The sequence below is a fragment of the Silene latifolia genome, chromosome Y (assembly GCF_048544455.1).
Source record: "Silene latifolia isolate original U9 population chromosome Y, ASM4854445v1, whole genome shotgun sequence".
In the NCBI taxonomy this organism is placed as follows: domain Eukaryota; kingdom Viridiplantae; phylum Streptophyta; class Magnoliopsida; order Caryophyllales; family Caryophyllaceae; genus Silene; species Silene latifolia.
The window spans coordinates 180,275,265-180,292,014 of record NC_133538.1 but is presented as its reverse complement, the minus strand read 5'-3'; positions in this window follow the sequence as shown (position 1 = coordinate 180,292,014).

Here is a 16,750-nt window from a genome sequence, read left to right as displayed (position 1 = left end):
ATGATGCTATCGTACATCTCCACGATTCCTTACTTTCGTGTTCCTTAACTCTGGTCAACATTCTCTTAATTTACTCCCCTCATTCTTTTCCTTTTACACTCGACAAAATCAATTAACAATTCAACTCCTTATTTCTTCTACCTAACTCTTTAGTGCTCCGGTTACCTTCTCATTGCTCCAAATCTCAAATCTCATTATTTCATATCAGTACCATCTCACTCTCTCTTACCATAGATCTTCTCTCATCATGTTATCACTCACACTTGTCACCAATCTGTCCACACAAGCAAAGCTTACTCTCCAATTTTTATTTTTTTATTTTTTATTTTTTTATTTTTTATTTTTTTTCCTAAATACCGAAACTCATTTCATACCATCAATTACCCAAAGAAATCACACACTAGTGTCACCTTTTAATAAACCAAATTCCCCAAACTCACTCACTATCTAGAAATCCACGTCGTGACATGTCTCTATCTAAGTTCAATATATAGCACTCTTCTCCATCTCTCTACAATGACCTTTCATTACATATATTCTTAGCCAACCCGGTTACAACTATCTCCCTTCATAATCCTTAAACATCCCAAGTTACTACCACTTGCATCCCTCATTTCAATCTTGTCATTCTCACGTTCCATAAATTTACATCACCCCCTTACCCATATTCACTTACTTTTACATTACTCAAATTCGCAATTATATCACTCACCACGTCTCACAAAACTTGCACCATGCCTCAATAAGCCTTACCAATCTTCCTTTTCTTTTTCCACTATCTATCACAACCACATATAACTCATGTCCTCTCCACCGAACTCATACCCGCCAAAAGGTGCCACTCCTTACATCATAAGATTGGGTAACTTACGCATCAGGACCAATACATGCGTAAAACAATGCATAAAGAAGCAAAACAACACCTTTGAATTAAACATAATATGCGACGAAGTCAAAAGATAAGCATACGACCCAAAACAGGGGTCACTAGATCGAATGTAGCCTACTCGATCGAGTAGGTGAAGGTCAGAAGCACGTATAAGAAATTACCAGGGCTACTCGATCGAGTAACAAGAGGTGTACTCGATCGAGTAAAGGCCACTCGATCGAGTACCCTACGCAGTTCTGAACACTGTCCAATTTTCGTAAAACGGTCATATCTCACTCGTTTGTTGGTCATTTTGGGTGTGTGACCTATCGTTAGAATTGCAACAGAACAAGATATCACATCCAATTGGAATAACATAAAAATTATATATACATATCAAGTTATAACATTTTAAAGACAACTCCTCTGTAATTGAACAACATAACTATTTGATTTTCCCTTTCAAACAACTTAAATATCAACAAAGTGAACAAAAGAGACTCGATACTTGTAAAACATTATCCCTAACCACATGTTACTATCTACCAAAAGCCAAACAATAACATCTATCATGCTCATATAATATTCAACTTATCAATCATGCACTACCCGCATGATTTAACTTTATAACTTTTCGTAAAACAAAACTTACTTATACATTACAAATTTTATTCCCATGTTACTAATATAACACTATTACAACTCCACTTTGTCACCTAAACATATTCTTAATCACGAAATTCATATTCTCATGCAATTGTCACTCCATCTTTTCCAATAAATTCATCCATTTCAACCACATTCTTCATCCAACATGTGCATATGAAACAACAGTAAACAAGTATATAACCTTATTATATAACTTTACGCAAGCAAGATCATATATAATCATATCACATCCCCTAATCACGTGTTACTAGTATAGCCACATTATAAATTCTCCCTTTCATCACATAACATGCTCTTAATCATAAATCACATTCTTATGCAGTAATTACTTCATATTTTTCCACCGCATCCTCCATTCAATCACATCTCATCCATCCATCATATCCATATAAACATTAGTAAACACATAGCGATCCCATGACACCCTATAGTGATCGGTTTAAAGTTGTAGGGCGAGTTCGCGATTTTAGGACGTCTCCCAAGTCTTTGCATTAGCTCCTAACAACTCCTACCCGGGTTCATTTTATTTTGACTCTCTAGATTCATAGGGCTCATTAGTTACAGGTTCCAAAATCATCACTCTGATACCACTTTGTAACACCCCCATACTCCAAGTGCCTTACCAGGACCACTCAAGGCATGTAAATGCTACCATCGCGGTTACCCGAGGCAATGTATATCAAATAGACAATAACGAAACATACTTTATTAAATATATTTAAAGCGATACAAGTCCAAAACCGAAACTGTTAAAAGAAAATACAACTGTTCCAAAAAGCTAGCTCAAATGAAGTAAATAAATGTTTAAGACACAACGGAAGACTTCTAAACATCTCGTGGCAACTCAACACAGCTATCCCATGCGCGTCCATCTCATACCTGCTCAATAATTGCTCACCACCCCCGAATGGATCACCACAGTTTTCAAAACATTTAAACGGGGTCAGTTACTGATTACACAAAAACAATACAATAGGAACAATACACAATCATCCAATCTCCATCATAACTCCACACACCTGACTACACACTAAAGTATTCCACACCGCCAGTGGGGGACCGCAGTAGTTCTCACCTAAGCTCCGCTCATCTCATCCGAGCGATAACCCATGTTCCTTAATGTGCACATCCCCTCTATGGCAGGTACCACAGAGGGCGAATCAAGGGCGTGAAGCCACTCCCGCAAGTGACTCCACTCAGCTGAGGACGCACCTCAAGAACCACAGACAGACAATCACAACCAACTATACAATCAACAATCACCAATTCCAATTCCAATATGATATGAACCAACGACAATAAACAATCATCACCAATACTATGTAATAAATAACCGACTAGGGAAACCCTAACTGGAATAAGCAACCACGAGACTGTCACAAGCAGCTAATCTGTAATGCTCCTGTACGAAACCTCCTCCCTTGACACGACGAACTCAACGGCGTAAAGAACACGACGATCCAACAACCTTAGCCTTTGGGATTTGATAGCAACGCGACGAAAGAGAGCAACGTAACTTGTTTTCTTTTTTAAAGGTTTTAGAAAAGGTGAAAAGTGACAATGAAGGTGACGGAAGGCATTATATATTAATCACGTGTTACTAACAAAACCCGGCTAAAACAACCCATAAGACTAACTTACTCGATCGAGTAAGTGACGTACTCGATCGAGTGCCTCTTACTCGATCGGGTGTCACACGTACTCGATCGAGTACCCATCAGGCAGACTACTATTTCATATAAAAACACACTTACTCCACAGAGTAAGCCCCACTCGATAGAGTACCCATAAACATAGAAAACCGTAGTATTACACTTGCACTAGCCCCCTCATTCATGTCCTTTATAAGGTCAATATATTTTCGAGACACACCCTTTCTCGCCAAAGCCCACCAAATTATTTCTCTCGGTACCCTATCTTATGCCTTTTCCAAGTCAATAAAAACCATATGCATGTCTTTCTTCTTGTCCTAATGGTGTTCCATCAACTGTCTCATGATAAAAATCGCATCCATAGTTGATCTTCCAGGCATAAATCCAAATTGGTTATCCGAGATGTGTACACATTTCCTAAGCCTTTGCTCGATTACTTACTCCTATAACTTCATCATATGACTCATAAGTTTAATTCCCCAATAATGGCAGGTTTTACTGGTTAAGTGTTTTTAGTTGGTTTTACTGGTTAAGTGTTCTTAGTACAGTCACTGCATGTTCATGTGCTTACTATTTGTGGGTATTGTTGCTGTTGTTTTGAACAACACCATCAGATAATATGATGGGTTTAAATATCCATAAATGGTTTATTTTTGTCGGGACCTGTTGTGAAACGTATGCAAAACATTGAAGGATCCACCAGGGATAAGGTTTTGGTCAGAAAGTGCATTGGAGTTTCATTAAAAGAAAAAATGGGGATATAATGTTTGTTTATAGAATTTGGATGCGAGAAAAGGAATTATTAGCATTAAAGTAGTGATTACTGATCAATGTGTTTTTATGTATCGGACATTATCATAGCTTAGTTAAAATATTGTAACTTGGGACTATAAATTTCGTTTTAAACTATTAGGAATGTAAATGTTATTGATGCTTTTTGTTACGTTGTGATCTAGACGGTGGTTTAAAGAGGGGTTCACCAACATTTGCTTAATGCTTGACCATCAATTCTGAATGTCATTGATGCGCCACCCAAAGTAGCAGTGTCGGAGTTAGAATTTTTAGAGTATGAGGTCGTTTTAGTTTTACTTATCATCACACCATTTGTTGAAAAATATGTTAGGTCTGTGGCCACTCCATAACCACTAAGACTAAAGTTTGGTTTGAATTTGAGCTTGTCGACTACATGAGCTAAATGAGGAATATTGTAACACCCCAAGAGATTGAGAGGGAAGTTGTCCCACATCGGGAAATTGAGTGCTTATGAGATATTTATAAGGGTTTCCACCCACCACTTAGTAACAAGGCCTTTTGCTTTTGGGCTTAAGTGAGGAAAAATAATGGCCCAAAGGTACACATCCCATCTTATTGGGATTATGTTACGACGGTAGTGGATCGGGTTGTTATAAATGGTATCAGAGCAATCCTGCAATCGTGTGTGAGCCTGTGGTCAGGAGTACCCGGGTCACCCACCTAGCGGGGGAGGATTCTGGGCTTGGCTGCGGTCAGCCTCCGGGCACAACGGGGACGTTGTGTTATTTAAGTGGGGGAGTTTGTAACACCCACAGAGATTGAGAGGGAAGTTGTCCCACATCGGGAAATTGAGTGCTTTTGAGATATTTATAAGGGCTTCCACCCACCACTTAATAACAAGGCCTTGTGCTTTTGGGCTAAAGTGAGGACAAATAATGGCCCAAAGGTACACATCCCATTTTATTGAGGTTGTATTACGACGGTAGTGGATTGGGTTGTTATAAATATAAAGAGATGCTAAGAAAAGAGAAAATACATGTGAGAAAAATTCTAACTCCATTCATTCTCCTATCCTACAGCAAATATACACATTTGGACTTCTATTCACCTTCTTAACAATATTCATGATGCTATTAAGAGAGACGAAGATGATGAAGTTAATGTTGAAGGAATGAAGAAAATAAGAGAAAGAGATTTAGAGATGGAGGCAATAAAATTGCGGTTAACAAATCTCACGTCATTTAGTTGGATGTCCAATTGGTTTGTGTAGCTATAACATTTGAACTACGACTTTTTGATGTATTAATTTTTAATCTTCAATTGGAATTGGGCCATGTGCACAACCAATTAATATTGAATGCCAAGATTATAGCTTGTTGAGTTTAGCTTTTTCAGTCCACGATTGTTTTGTTTTTCTCAGTTTCATCATGCCATCATAGAAAGAAAAGAACTTGGGTCCATAGTGAATCGATTATACCCTTAATAAATGTATATCCAACCTTTCACAAATTTATTGGGCTTATTGTGGTCAAAAAGTTGCGTTTTGACCTTTTTTAAGACTTGGTCCCAAAATAACGGGTTTAATTGTGATTGTTTCTTTGTAGTGGCTTTTTTGTTCTCGCTACTCTCAAGGAATAAAAACCAAGTTAATATAACTCGGTATTTCATTCTGCTTGATTTTAGGTAGATTGAGATGGAGAGAGGCGGTTGGTGGGATAAAGAGAGTGAGACTTTGCGTGCGTGGTTTGGTTCAAATTGAGAGTGAAGGAGGGTGTTGGATAGATAGAAGGGAGTGAAGGAGGGTGATGGATAGATAGAATGATAGGGATGGGGAAGGAGGATGCAAAGGGAAATGAGAAGAAGAATAAGAAGGAGGAGGAGACTATATATACAATGGAAGGAGGAGGAAGAATAGGGAGATGAGGGGAATGAGGACAATGAACAGAGTAAGAGAAAAGGAAATGGAAGTACGAGGAAAGGATAATGTTCGGAAACCCATTAACTTCAGCATGATTAAAAGTGAGTTCTTCATAACTTTTTAGAAAGTTCTATAAGATTTACATAATTTTTTAACATAAAAAAATAGTTGAATACATAATCTTATTACTTTTTGACTAAATTTTGGAGAGCGGCGAGAATAAGAAGGGGAAGGACATGGGTGATTTCAGCTTAGTAACGGTCTAGAAGTATTATATATGCATAGTTGTTGTCTTCATCGACATGGCATCTCGTGGAAAAAGTTGGGGAGGAAGAGAAGGGAGATGAAAGATAAGGGGAAGGAAAATGGAAGCGGAATGAAGAAGAGGTGCAAAGAAGGGGTAAGAGGAGAAGGGATGGGTCGAAGAAGAAAGTGCAAGGGAAAGGGAAGAAGAAAGAGTACCTCATTGACCTTTGCATGATTTTACGTAAGGAGGAAGAAAGGAAATGTGAAAGATAATGAGAACGAGGGGGAAAGAAAAATGGAAGTTGATGAAGCAAGAGGCTCGGGTGAAGGAGAATTGACGAAGAAGGAGGCAGAAGGAAAATGGGAGAGGAAAGGATAAACAATGGAGGGAAGAAGCGATATGGTTTGCTTGATTTTGTTCAAAATGACAAAGAGAAGAAGTCCCCATAGGCAAGGGAAGGAAAAGGAAACATAGGGGAGGGGAGGGAGGACAATGGACAATGTAAGAGAAAATAAAGTGGAAGTATAAGAATAGGATAATGTTCGGAAAACCATTAACTTTAGCACGACTCAAAGTAAGTTTTTCATAAGTTTTCGGAAAGTTATATGATAATTAGTATTTCCTAACATAAAAGAGTTCACAACACAATCTTATTGCTTTTGGAATAAAATTTTGGAGAGCGGCGGGGAATGAGAAGGGGAAGGATGAGGATGATTTCAACTCAGTATCAGTCTAGATTATATATGCATAACTGCGCTCATCTTGGACCTAGAATCTCTTTAAGGAAGTTAAAGTGGAAAAAAATGGAAAGCAAAGACGAAGGGAAGGGGCGGCAAGAGGGGAAGGAAAATAGAAGCGGAGAGAGGTAGAGGCGCAAAAGACGGAGTAAGAGAAACTGAATGATAACTTAGCATTGATGAGATCGATAACTAATTTAATGAAGAATAATAAAAGATGGTAATTGTGTAAAGTGACTACAGAGCAACGAAATTTTATGGAACAATCATAATTAGCGATGTCGATATAGGTTACTAAAGCAGCGAAGATAATAACCAACTTTGACGGTACAACAAGCAACAATACGACTTGCATGAAGCGATACTAATTTTAATACGCGAGTTAATTATACTATCTTAGGGTACGGCGCGCGAAGCACGCCGTACACCAACTAGTATAGAGAAAGGTTCAAATGAGTCCACCATAATCTTTGAGTCCCTAAGTCCTTTCTACTACCCTTGGATCTTCCAATATGGATGGTTGAGATTAAAAGCAAAAGGCACATTTAACACTAATTTAACACTATCTCATGCTCACACTAATTAACCACTTACACACCCTAATTGAACACTAATTCACTATATATATATATATATATATATATATATATATATATATATATATATATATATATATATATATATATTTTTCCACTCACCCACTTCTCTCATCTCACACATTTTACTCTTCTCCTCTCTCAAAACCCCAAATAAATCAAAAATCCAAATAAATCAACCCCCCAAAAAATCCAAATAAATCAAAAACCCAAAAAATCCAAACAAATCAAAAACCCGAAAAACCCAAATAAATCACCTTATCCTCTCTTCCTCACTCACCACCACCGACCACCACCACCCTCACCACCACCACCACCACCAGGCGGCCACAGTCACCCACCACCACGTTTTTTTTTTCCAGATTTCGTTTTTTTCCAGATTTTTTTTTTTTTTGCAAAAAGATATCATTTCATTTCATTTAAGAAAAGAAATTACAAATTGCAAGAATATCACACTAGCAAACTATTTAAGCAGTCACTTAAGCCAAAAATATGCTCTAATTAAGAGCAAAGCCTAGCTATCATGACATTGGACCTCTTCTTCATATACATACGAACTGAGACCAGGAACTTGATGCTGTTAACTATGTCCTGAACTGTGTGCTCTTGCCCTCTGAATACCCTCCCATTTCTTTCCAACCAAAGCTTATAAACAGCAGCTGCCAGTGTCGTGCTAAACCAAATTTTGTCCCAGCCAGCTTTACTCATATGATCAAAGCTCCATTTCATTCCAGTAAGAAGATCAGAGCTGTGAACAGTCAGCTGCTGCCAAGTCTGTAGCTCAGACCAGACAGCCTGAGTAAAAGATCACCTAAAAAACAGATGATGATGACTTTCCTCTGCATTCCTACAAAGAGAACACCTATTAGCCAACTAAAAACCCCTGGTTTGCAAGTTATCCAGTTTTGTTAATTTTCCTTGAGCAGCTAGAATGGCAATGATCTTATGACTAGGAATAATACTGAAATGAGACAAGACAGATAACCAATCTTCCTGGAGAGGAACCTGCAAGAGATAGTTGTAAATGGTGCTGGTTAAAAGCTTTCCACCAGCCACCCAGGTTGCCAACAAACTATTTGCCACCTGAACTGAACCAGCTTTTGCAAGCAAAACATCCCTTGCCACAAGAATTCCCTTAAGACTGGATGAAATATAATCTTTGGAAGTAAGAGACCAGATTGTTGCAGACTTTAAAGCATACTATTCACATTCCATCAGAGTGAGTAGAGAGTTTCCAAACCCAGTGAATAAGCAGGGCCATATTCCAAGTATGAACATCCTTGATATTGAACCCACCTCTATGCAATGGGGCACAGATATGAGCCCAACTTTTAAACTATATTTTTTTTTCTCGGTCTGAGATTCCCCATAAAAAATCCCTACTAAGCTTAGTTATTCTGTGGAGCACTTCTTGGGGAAGCAGGACACTAGTACACCAGTAGTTTTCAATACCAAAAATGACAGCATTAATTAACTGAATTTTCCCAACATATGTGAGTTTTTCCTGACCAATGCTAAAGTTTCTTTTGAATTTTGATCACCAGAGAATCAAACATACTCACAGTATATCTTGAGGTCCCCAGAGGCAACCCTAGATATCTAACAGGGAACTTACCAACTGAAAAACCACTCACTTCAAGGATACCATCTTGTATTACCTGAGAGACTCCACCAAAAAAGATATTGGTCTTCTCCACATTTGCATTGAGCCCAGAGATTAGAGCAAAATCAGTTAAAACTTGCTTGACAGCTTTAACAGAGGGAACATCCCCTCTAACAAAAACCATCAAGTCATATGCAAAAATTAAATGGGTTAAGTTCAGCTTGCTACATTTGGGGTGATAGGAGACCAAAGGCTATTTGCAAAGCTGTCTTAAAGATCTAGACATGATCTCCATACTTAGGACAAAAAGATAAGGAGATAGAGGATCTCCTTGTCTTATACCACTCTTGCCTTGGAAGAAACCAAACAAGTCCTCATTTAGCTTAAGAGAGAACCAGACTCCAGTGATACAACCATGGATCCATTTAATAAATTGCTGAGGATGGCCAAGCTCATGAAGTAGATCAGCAACAAAGCTCCAATGCAAGGAATCAAAGGCTTTCTTAATGTCTAACCTTAATCAGGTATCTAGGGGAGATGAACTTCTTATTATAACCCTTAACCAAAGCCTGAGACAGCAAAATATTCTCATGAATATTTCTACCTTTAATGAAAGCAGCCTTTTCTTCACCTACAATAGAAGGAAGCACCCTTTGTAGCCTATTAGCAAGGATCTTACTAACAGTTTTATAAAAAACTGTACAGTAAGAGATAGGTCGAAAATCCATCACATTATTAGGGATTTCTTTTTTAGGAATAAGGGAAAGAACAGTAGAATTAGCTTGCTTGGACATCCTTCCTGTTCTAAAGAAACTTTGGACAGCTTTGCAAAAATCTCTTTCAATAACACTCCAACCTGATTTAAAGAAGCCAGCAGAAAAGCCATCAATCCCAGGACTGCTATTTGAGTCCATACTAAAAACAGCAGCTCTAATCTCTGCAATAGAAACATTTTGAACAAGACCCTCCTTATCTGCTTCTGAAATTCTAGAAGCATCAGAACAGGGAATATTTACCATCTTAACTGTAGCAGTTTCCTTACCCAATTAATCTTGATAATAGTCTTGGAAAGCTAATCCAACTTTATCAATCCCTTGTTGGACTACCCCATTCTTATCTTTGATGGCACCAATTATCTGTTGATACTGCCTTTCAGAAATTTAACAAAGAAATATCTAGAACTACTATCAGAAAGTTGGACATTCTTAAGCTTGGCTTGTTGTTGAAGAATACAAAGTTCGGAATTTTTAAGACTACTGTAATCCTACAAGCAATTTTTCTCTTTCTGAATCAGCTCAGGAGAAAAAGGATCTTGATTTAATAGTTGCTGACACTGAAGTAGACGAGTTTTAGCAAGCTTTACTCTAGAAGAGATATTACTAAAGTCCTTCCCATTTAAATTAGAGAGAGCATGCTTCACTGATTTGAGCTTCTGAAAAAAACAATACATTGGACTGCCTGTTGTGGGAGTATTCCAAGTAGTATGAACAGTTTGGAGATAGTCTGGATGATCAATCCAACTATTAAGAAAACTAAATCTCTTTAGTACCTTCTTATCATCAGACACATGGACAAGAATGGGAGAATGATCTGATATGCCTGCCTCCTGAAAAATAGCATGAAAAGCAGGAAAGGAGGACATCCAAGAAGAATTGACAAGAACCCTATCAAGTTTATACCAAACTCTAGCATCAGAGTCCTGCTTATTAGTCCAAGTCATGTCACACCTAGAGCTAATCAGATCATCCAACTGACAATCAGACAGACAAGAATTAAAAGCCAACATATCTTGCAGCAGAGGAGGATTAGGACTTAGCTTTTCCTAAGGGCATCTAACAATATTAAAATCCCCTAAGACCATCCAAGGTTCAGAGGAAGCTAAACCTTTAAGGGTGTCCCAGAGATCCTTTCTTTGAACAGCATCATTACTACCATAAACAAAACTGATGTTAAGATCCTTATTAGTCTCAAAATGATGAACTCTTTAATTGATAATCTGAGCCTCAAGAAGGTGGTGACTGATATCTATAGTCTGGGGATTATACAGAAGCCAAATCCTCCCATTATAATGACTCCCAAAATTGCTTAAGTTGCCCCAATTGCCAAACTTATTTTTCAAAATTTTTGAAGCCTTGGCTTGCTTCACTCTAGTTTCCAGAAGAGCAAATAAATCCAATTTATTGTTTCTCATATAATCCCTAGATTCACTATGGTTAAGAGGATTATTAAAACCCCTTACATTCCAAGCAGCCACTTTCATAACTACTTGATACCCGTCGTTGTGAGTACCAAAAATAAGATTTATAATTTCCTATTAAGACTAACCTAGGCTAGTGGTAACAGGGTCGAACCACAAGGAGGCAGACGTAATTTCTAGCTGTCTAATTCTAGTCTAAGGTAACGAGTGTATGGGTTGAGTTGAATTGGTCTATAGCTAAGAATAAATAAAGACAATAAACTAAAAAGACGGATTAAACAGATAAAGAAGGGGTACTAGGATGGTCGGTTTATTACAGCTTCGGCTGCAGCATACTAAGTTGGTCTGAATCAAACACAAGTGAGGCGGGAAAACAAGAGGTCCTCTCGGTCCACTCTTAACAGATAGCATCTTTCGATCTCGCTATAAGTCCCTAATATCACCAATACTGACTCTCGTCCTGAAAAGTGACTAACGGTCTAAACTATACCTATCTTTCGATCTCAGCACAGTTTAGTCATTTTAATTAGTGGTCTAACAACTGTCCCTATCTTTCGATCTAATGGGTCAGTTATAAATTAAGCATCTAACTGGTCGCATGCATTCGATTCGTTAAATACAACATTAAAATTAATTAAAACGAAAGGTAACCTCACGTGGTCAGTCGATCGACCAGGTATGGCGGTCGATCGACTGACACGCGAATTCAGTCCAAAACAATACTACGCCGCCTACGCTATAAATCGCCTAAATCCTAGCACAATTGATTTAGCTACTCATGCTGAAGGTGATAACAACAATAAAACTAGGGCATAAAAGTACTGAATTTATAATTAAAGCGGTAAGATAAACAATTAGCATGCAATGATAAAATGGTTTCGGGAATCTAACTAGCAATTCTATACTAACAACGAAATAGAAGTGAATTGAAATAGGGCAGAAGAATACCGAGAATAGCAGAAGAATGATTAAGAACAAGAGCGAAAATTCCAATGCTAAACAATATTCCAAGCCCTAATTATTTCTAAGAACCGTATGTAAAACTTAATGTAAAAACTTGATGTTTTAAAACTGATGTTTCTAGGTTACGATATATATCAACTAACGTAACTTTATTTCCTAAACCTAACATAACTTTGGGCTTCAAGATTCACGGTCTTTTAATTCTCGTCTGGAATAGCAGTTTGGTCGATCGACTGGGAACGGCAGTCAATCGACTGAATAGCAATGAACAGTGGCTTCTGGAACCCGATGGTTGGTCGATCGACTGATGGTAGTGGTCGATCGACCGCTTGAGCTGCTACTTGACTTCTATAACCTCGTGGATTTGTCTTTTGGGCCTTGAATTGCACACTAAGCTCGTTCCTTAAGCGAATACTTCAAGTTAAATGTAATGCAAGATACTCGGGGATGGATTTAGCTCGATTTCCGCTGGATTCTTCACATTTCTGCATTAATGTACAAAAATACGGAAGTAGACGGAAATAGGGAGAAATGTAGCATAAACTACATGAATGAGCTCTGAAATGCGTGTAAAATGGGATGTAAAACATCATATAAAAGACACGCATCAAACTTCCCCAAACCAAACCCTTGCTTGTCCACAAGCAAGACCTAGACTCGATCTAATGACCTAATGGAACGAGTTCAATCTCAGAGCGAATTACAACATGTAAAGCCTAAACCAATTTAATGCACTAACGAACAATTAATTAGCAAATGAATCATGCAAACGAGTTATGGAGTCGTTAAAAACATGCTGAACCGTCAACTGTAGAGACTTATTAAGTTGGACTCTCACGGGTCGCTCAAATCACTCATAAGCACAGGTGAATATATAAGAGGATAGAAAGAATTGGTTTTGTAAAGACTCTCATCTAACTACGACCTATAAGAACATGCCTGCAGTCTAATATGAAAGCAATCTCTACAACCGTACATACGCATTCCAACCAACAAGAGACCATGACACATGCCGAGGTATAAATGTGGATATGTGAGGTATAGGTAAGAAGCGGCAAAACATTTATGGAAAAGTGGAGGTACAGGTGATCAAGCTAGTACCGAAACGGAACCATATGGCAACATCCAACTTCTTGCTCAAAAACAAATGAAACGGTGCTATAGCAAGCACAAATCTCACAATCTCCATGTATAAAAGTAATCAACTAACTCCCCATAAAATATGAATAATACATGGGAGCAAAAATCGCCAAAAGATAAGGATTTTGAATTATGCGAATTGATTCTTTCTCTTTTTCTCGAACCTCAGTCGATCGACCTGAATTGGCAGTCGATCGACCGCATGAACAGTACAAAACTCTTTTTTTTCTTTTCGAATCATTTTTTCATCTTTTTTTTTTCTTTTCTATTTCTTTCTTTCCTCCTTTCCATCTTTCCAACAATATCTCAAACATGAGCATATGCTACCAAAAACTAAGTAACAATCCCAAGAACACAGACTACTAGCTTGACAAGGGCAGGCTAAATGTAGGATGTAGTAAGGGGACAAAAAGACTGTTTTTGGCAGTGTGGGATTCATGGGCAAAACGAATAAGGGGAAACCTCTACCACATGTGTCAACTAACCACAGACCGAATGCGTACAGGTATTAAGCAGATTAGTTCATATTTATGCACATTTATGTGACATGCCTCATAAGGAGTACTACTCACATTCCTAAATAAACTGGTCATAGATGTCACCAGTTATAGGCTCTAAATCTCAGAAATATGATGTAGCTTGCCAATTTTCAAAGTCAAGTCTCAAGTCCAGCAAATAATTAACGAAAACTCGTAGATATGCACTTATACGATGCTACTAATAACATGTTAATCAAGCAAGGCTCAGGCAAAACAGGTGCAAAATGCAATATCATCCTTGAAATACTATCGTTCCGACTCGATCTATATGCTAAAATAAACGTGCATTTTATGGAAATTTTTGAAATTTTGCAATTTTTTTGAATTTTTTTGTATATAAGAATGAAATAAACAATGCAAAACAAAATGTAAACGTGAATGCAAGCAAATGATATGCGACGCAAAACCCTTCCCCAAACCAAATCGCACAATTTCCCCATTGTGCAAAATCATGTAATGAAGAAAAGAGAAATGGGAATTTGCGGGAAAATAAATAAAAAAGACATGAAGTGGAAATCGGGAACTTACAAGATTTTAAACGCAGCAAAGGAAACCTCCCCAAACCAGCGTGAGCTAGGAGGTTTCGAGAGAGCCGTGCATCTGCTACTAATAAGTACCGAAAGACAAATAAAACCCACGCATAAAATCGAGAAGACAATTTTGAAGCGGTAAATATGTGCACAAATGAGAAAATTAGAAGAAATAAATAATTGGACGGAAAATAAAGTGGAGTAGAAAACTCCCTTAAGTCCGCATATCGACCAAACACAGCAGGGGAGAGGTCGTGAATAGGTACAGCAGCGTCCTTGGTCGATCGACTAAGAACGGCAGTCAATCGACCAATGTGTCAGGAACAGTAGCTCCTGGAAAGTGCAACTCAGTCGATCGACCAATGTAGCCAGTCGATCGACTGAAAATACTGTTGTACTCCTTATTTCTTCGTATTTGCTCAATTACTTGAGCTAATGAGGTCGTAAAACCTGCAAGTGCACAATAATACGCGCCCAAAATTGCGCAAAACCCAGAATAAAGTCTCAAACGCATAAAATCCAAAGCAAGCAAAATAAAATTCGAAGTTTCGCACACACAAAAACAATAAAAAGTGTCTAACAAAAGCAAATAAAAAGTTTGGAAAACATGTGATCAACTAGTAGTTGATCAAGAACGGCCACGGAATGGCCCACTTCGTCGGCTTCTGGCTACTAGAGGTAGCCTCAACGGTGCTTATCTTAGCAGCTGCACCCTTCTTAGCTTCCACGTCCGTATGGCTCAACGGATCAACACTTTCATCATCTCCCCAGTCAATGACCTCTTCTTGCTCATCAAAGTCCAAGTCGGACTTCCGTGCCTTGATCGGTTCGTCATCAACTTCCTCATCAATGCCATAGCTAAGGCAATCAAGACCTCTTCTTTGAATGATCGGCCTCTTTGATTGGAGCAACTTTTGTTCTTCCTTCCCCAAACCAGCTCTCCCGCAATATCGAAATAGACAAATCTTCCTCCAATTTGCTCCCAATGGGGCGGAGGGGTTACAACAAGAATAGAGATAGGTAAATCAGGAAGCACAAAGTACGATTTCTTATCGAAATCAGATTACAAGTCACAGCCACATGGGGTCCTTTTTCTTAGATGGTGGGCAAAAACGATAGAATGCTTGCCCACTTTAAAAGTCAGGGTTCCTAGACCGACATCTATGGTTGCACCAAAGAAGCGGTGTGCGAGAAATGGCCTACCCAAAATAATGGGAATATGGGCATCCTCAGGCATGTCAAGTACCACGAAGTCGACGGGGAAGAAAAACTTCCCTATTTGGACAGGGATGTCCTCTAGGACTCCTATTGGCTGGACCGCAGATCGGTCAGCCATCTGTACTGTCATATCTGTCATTGCGAACCTAGTCAATTTGAGCTTCCTAGCTAGACTTAAAGGCATGACGCTTATACTAGCTCCTAAGTCACATAATGCCTTCTCAATAGAGAAGGTACCTATATTGCAAGGAACAGAAAAGCTACCCGGGTCCTCTAGCTTGTGAGGTGCAGTGTGAGACAAGTAAGAAAATGACTCTTTAGTTAATGCGACAGTATGAACATGTTCAAGTGACTTTTTCTTAGACAGGAGTTGTTTCATGAATTTAGTGTAGGCAGGCACTTGATTGACCAACTCAAGGAAAGGAACTTGTACATTCAAACTACGAATAACCTTTTCAAATTTATTGAAAGATACCTGTTCCTTTGTCGGCACTAGTCGCTCTGGATATGGGGCTGAGAGAAGTACCTTAGCCCTCTCCTCTAAATCGCGCGTCGTCCAGATCCGTGGACTTAGACCGAAAGTCCACCACCTTCTCCTTATTGAAGCTTGAACCCTCCTCAGACCGTCTCAAATGTGAGCCATTAACCGTCATCGGATCGAACTTCGGAATCGGGACGGACCCATCAGCACTCGGGTCTTTCCCCAATACTTTCGGAGTTTTCGAACCCCGGAACAAATGGTCTTTCAAATTATCGGGCATTGAAGGACGAAATTTCTCAATATCAGCAGTGATCTTGGTCGATCGACCACTATCCTCAGTCGATCGACCGAGGTGTGATTCAGAAGGCTGCCAGAACCCGCGTATCGATCGATCGGCCGGGTGTATCGATCGATCGATCGATATACCGGTAGACGCCTTTTTCTTTGAATTATTCGTTACAGCTTTCTTTTGACTCGGATCCGCCTCATTCTTTTGAACAGCGTCCTCGACCATGGCAGGCCTCTCCAGGGTGGACCCACTCCTCAACGTGATGGCGTTTAGGGTCTCCTTTTGGTCGGTTTGAGTCGGTAAGTGTCCCGGAGCTCGAGTGGTACTCTTACTAGCCAATTGAGCAATTT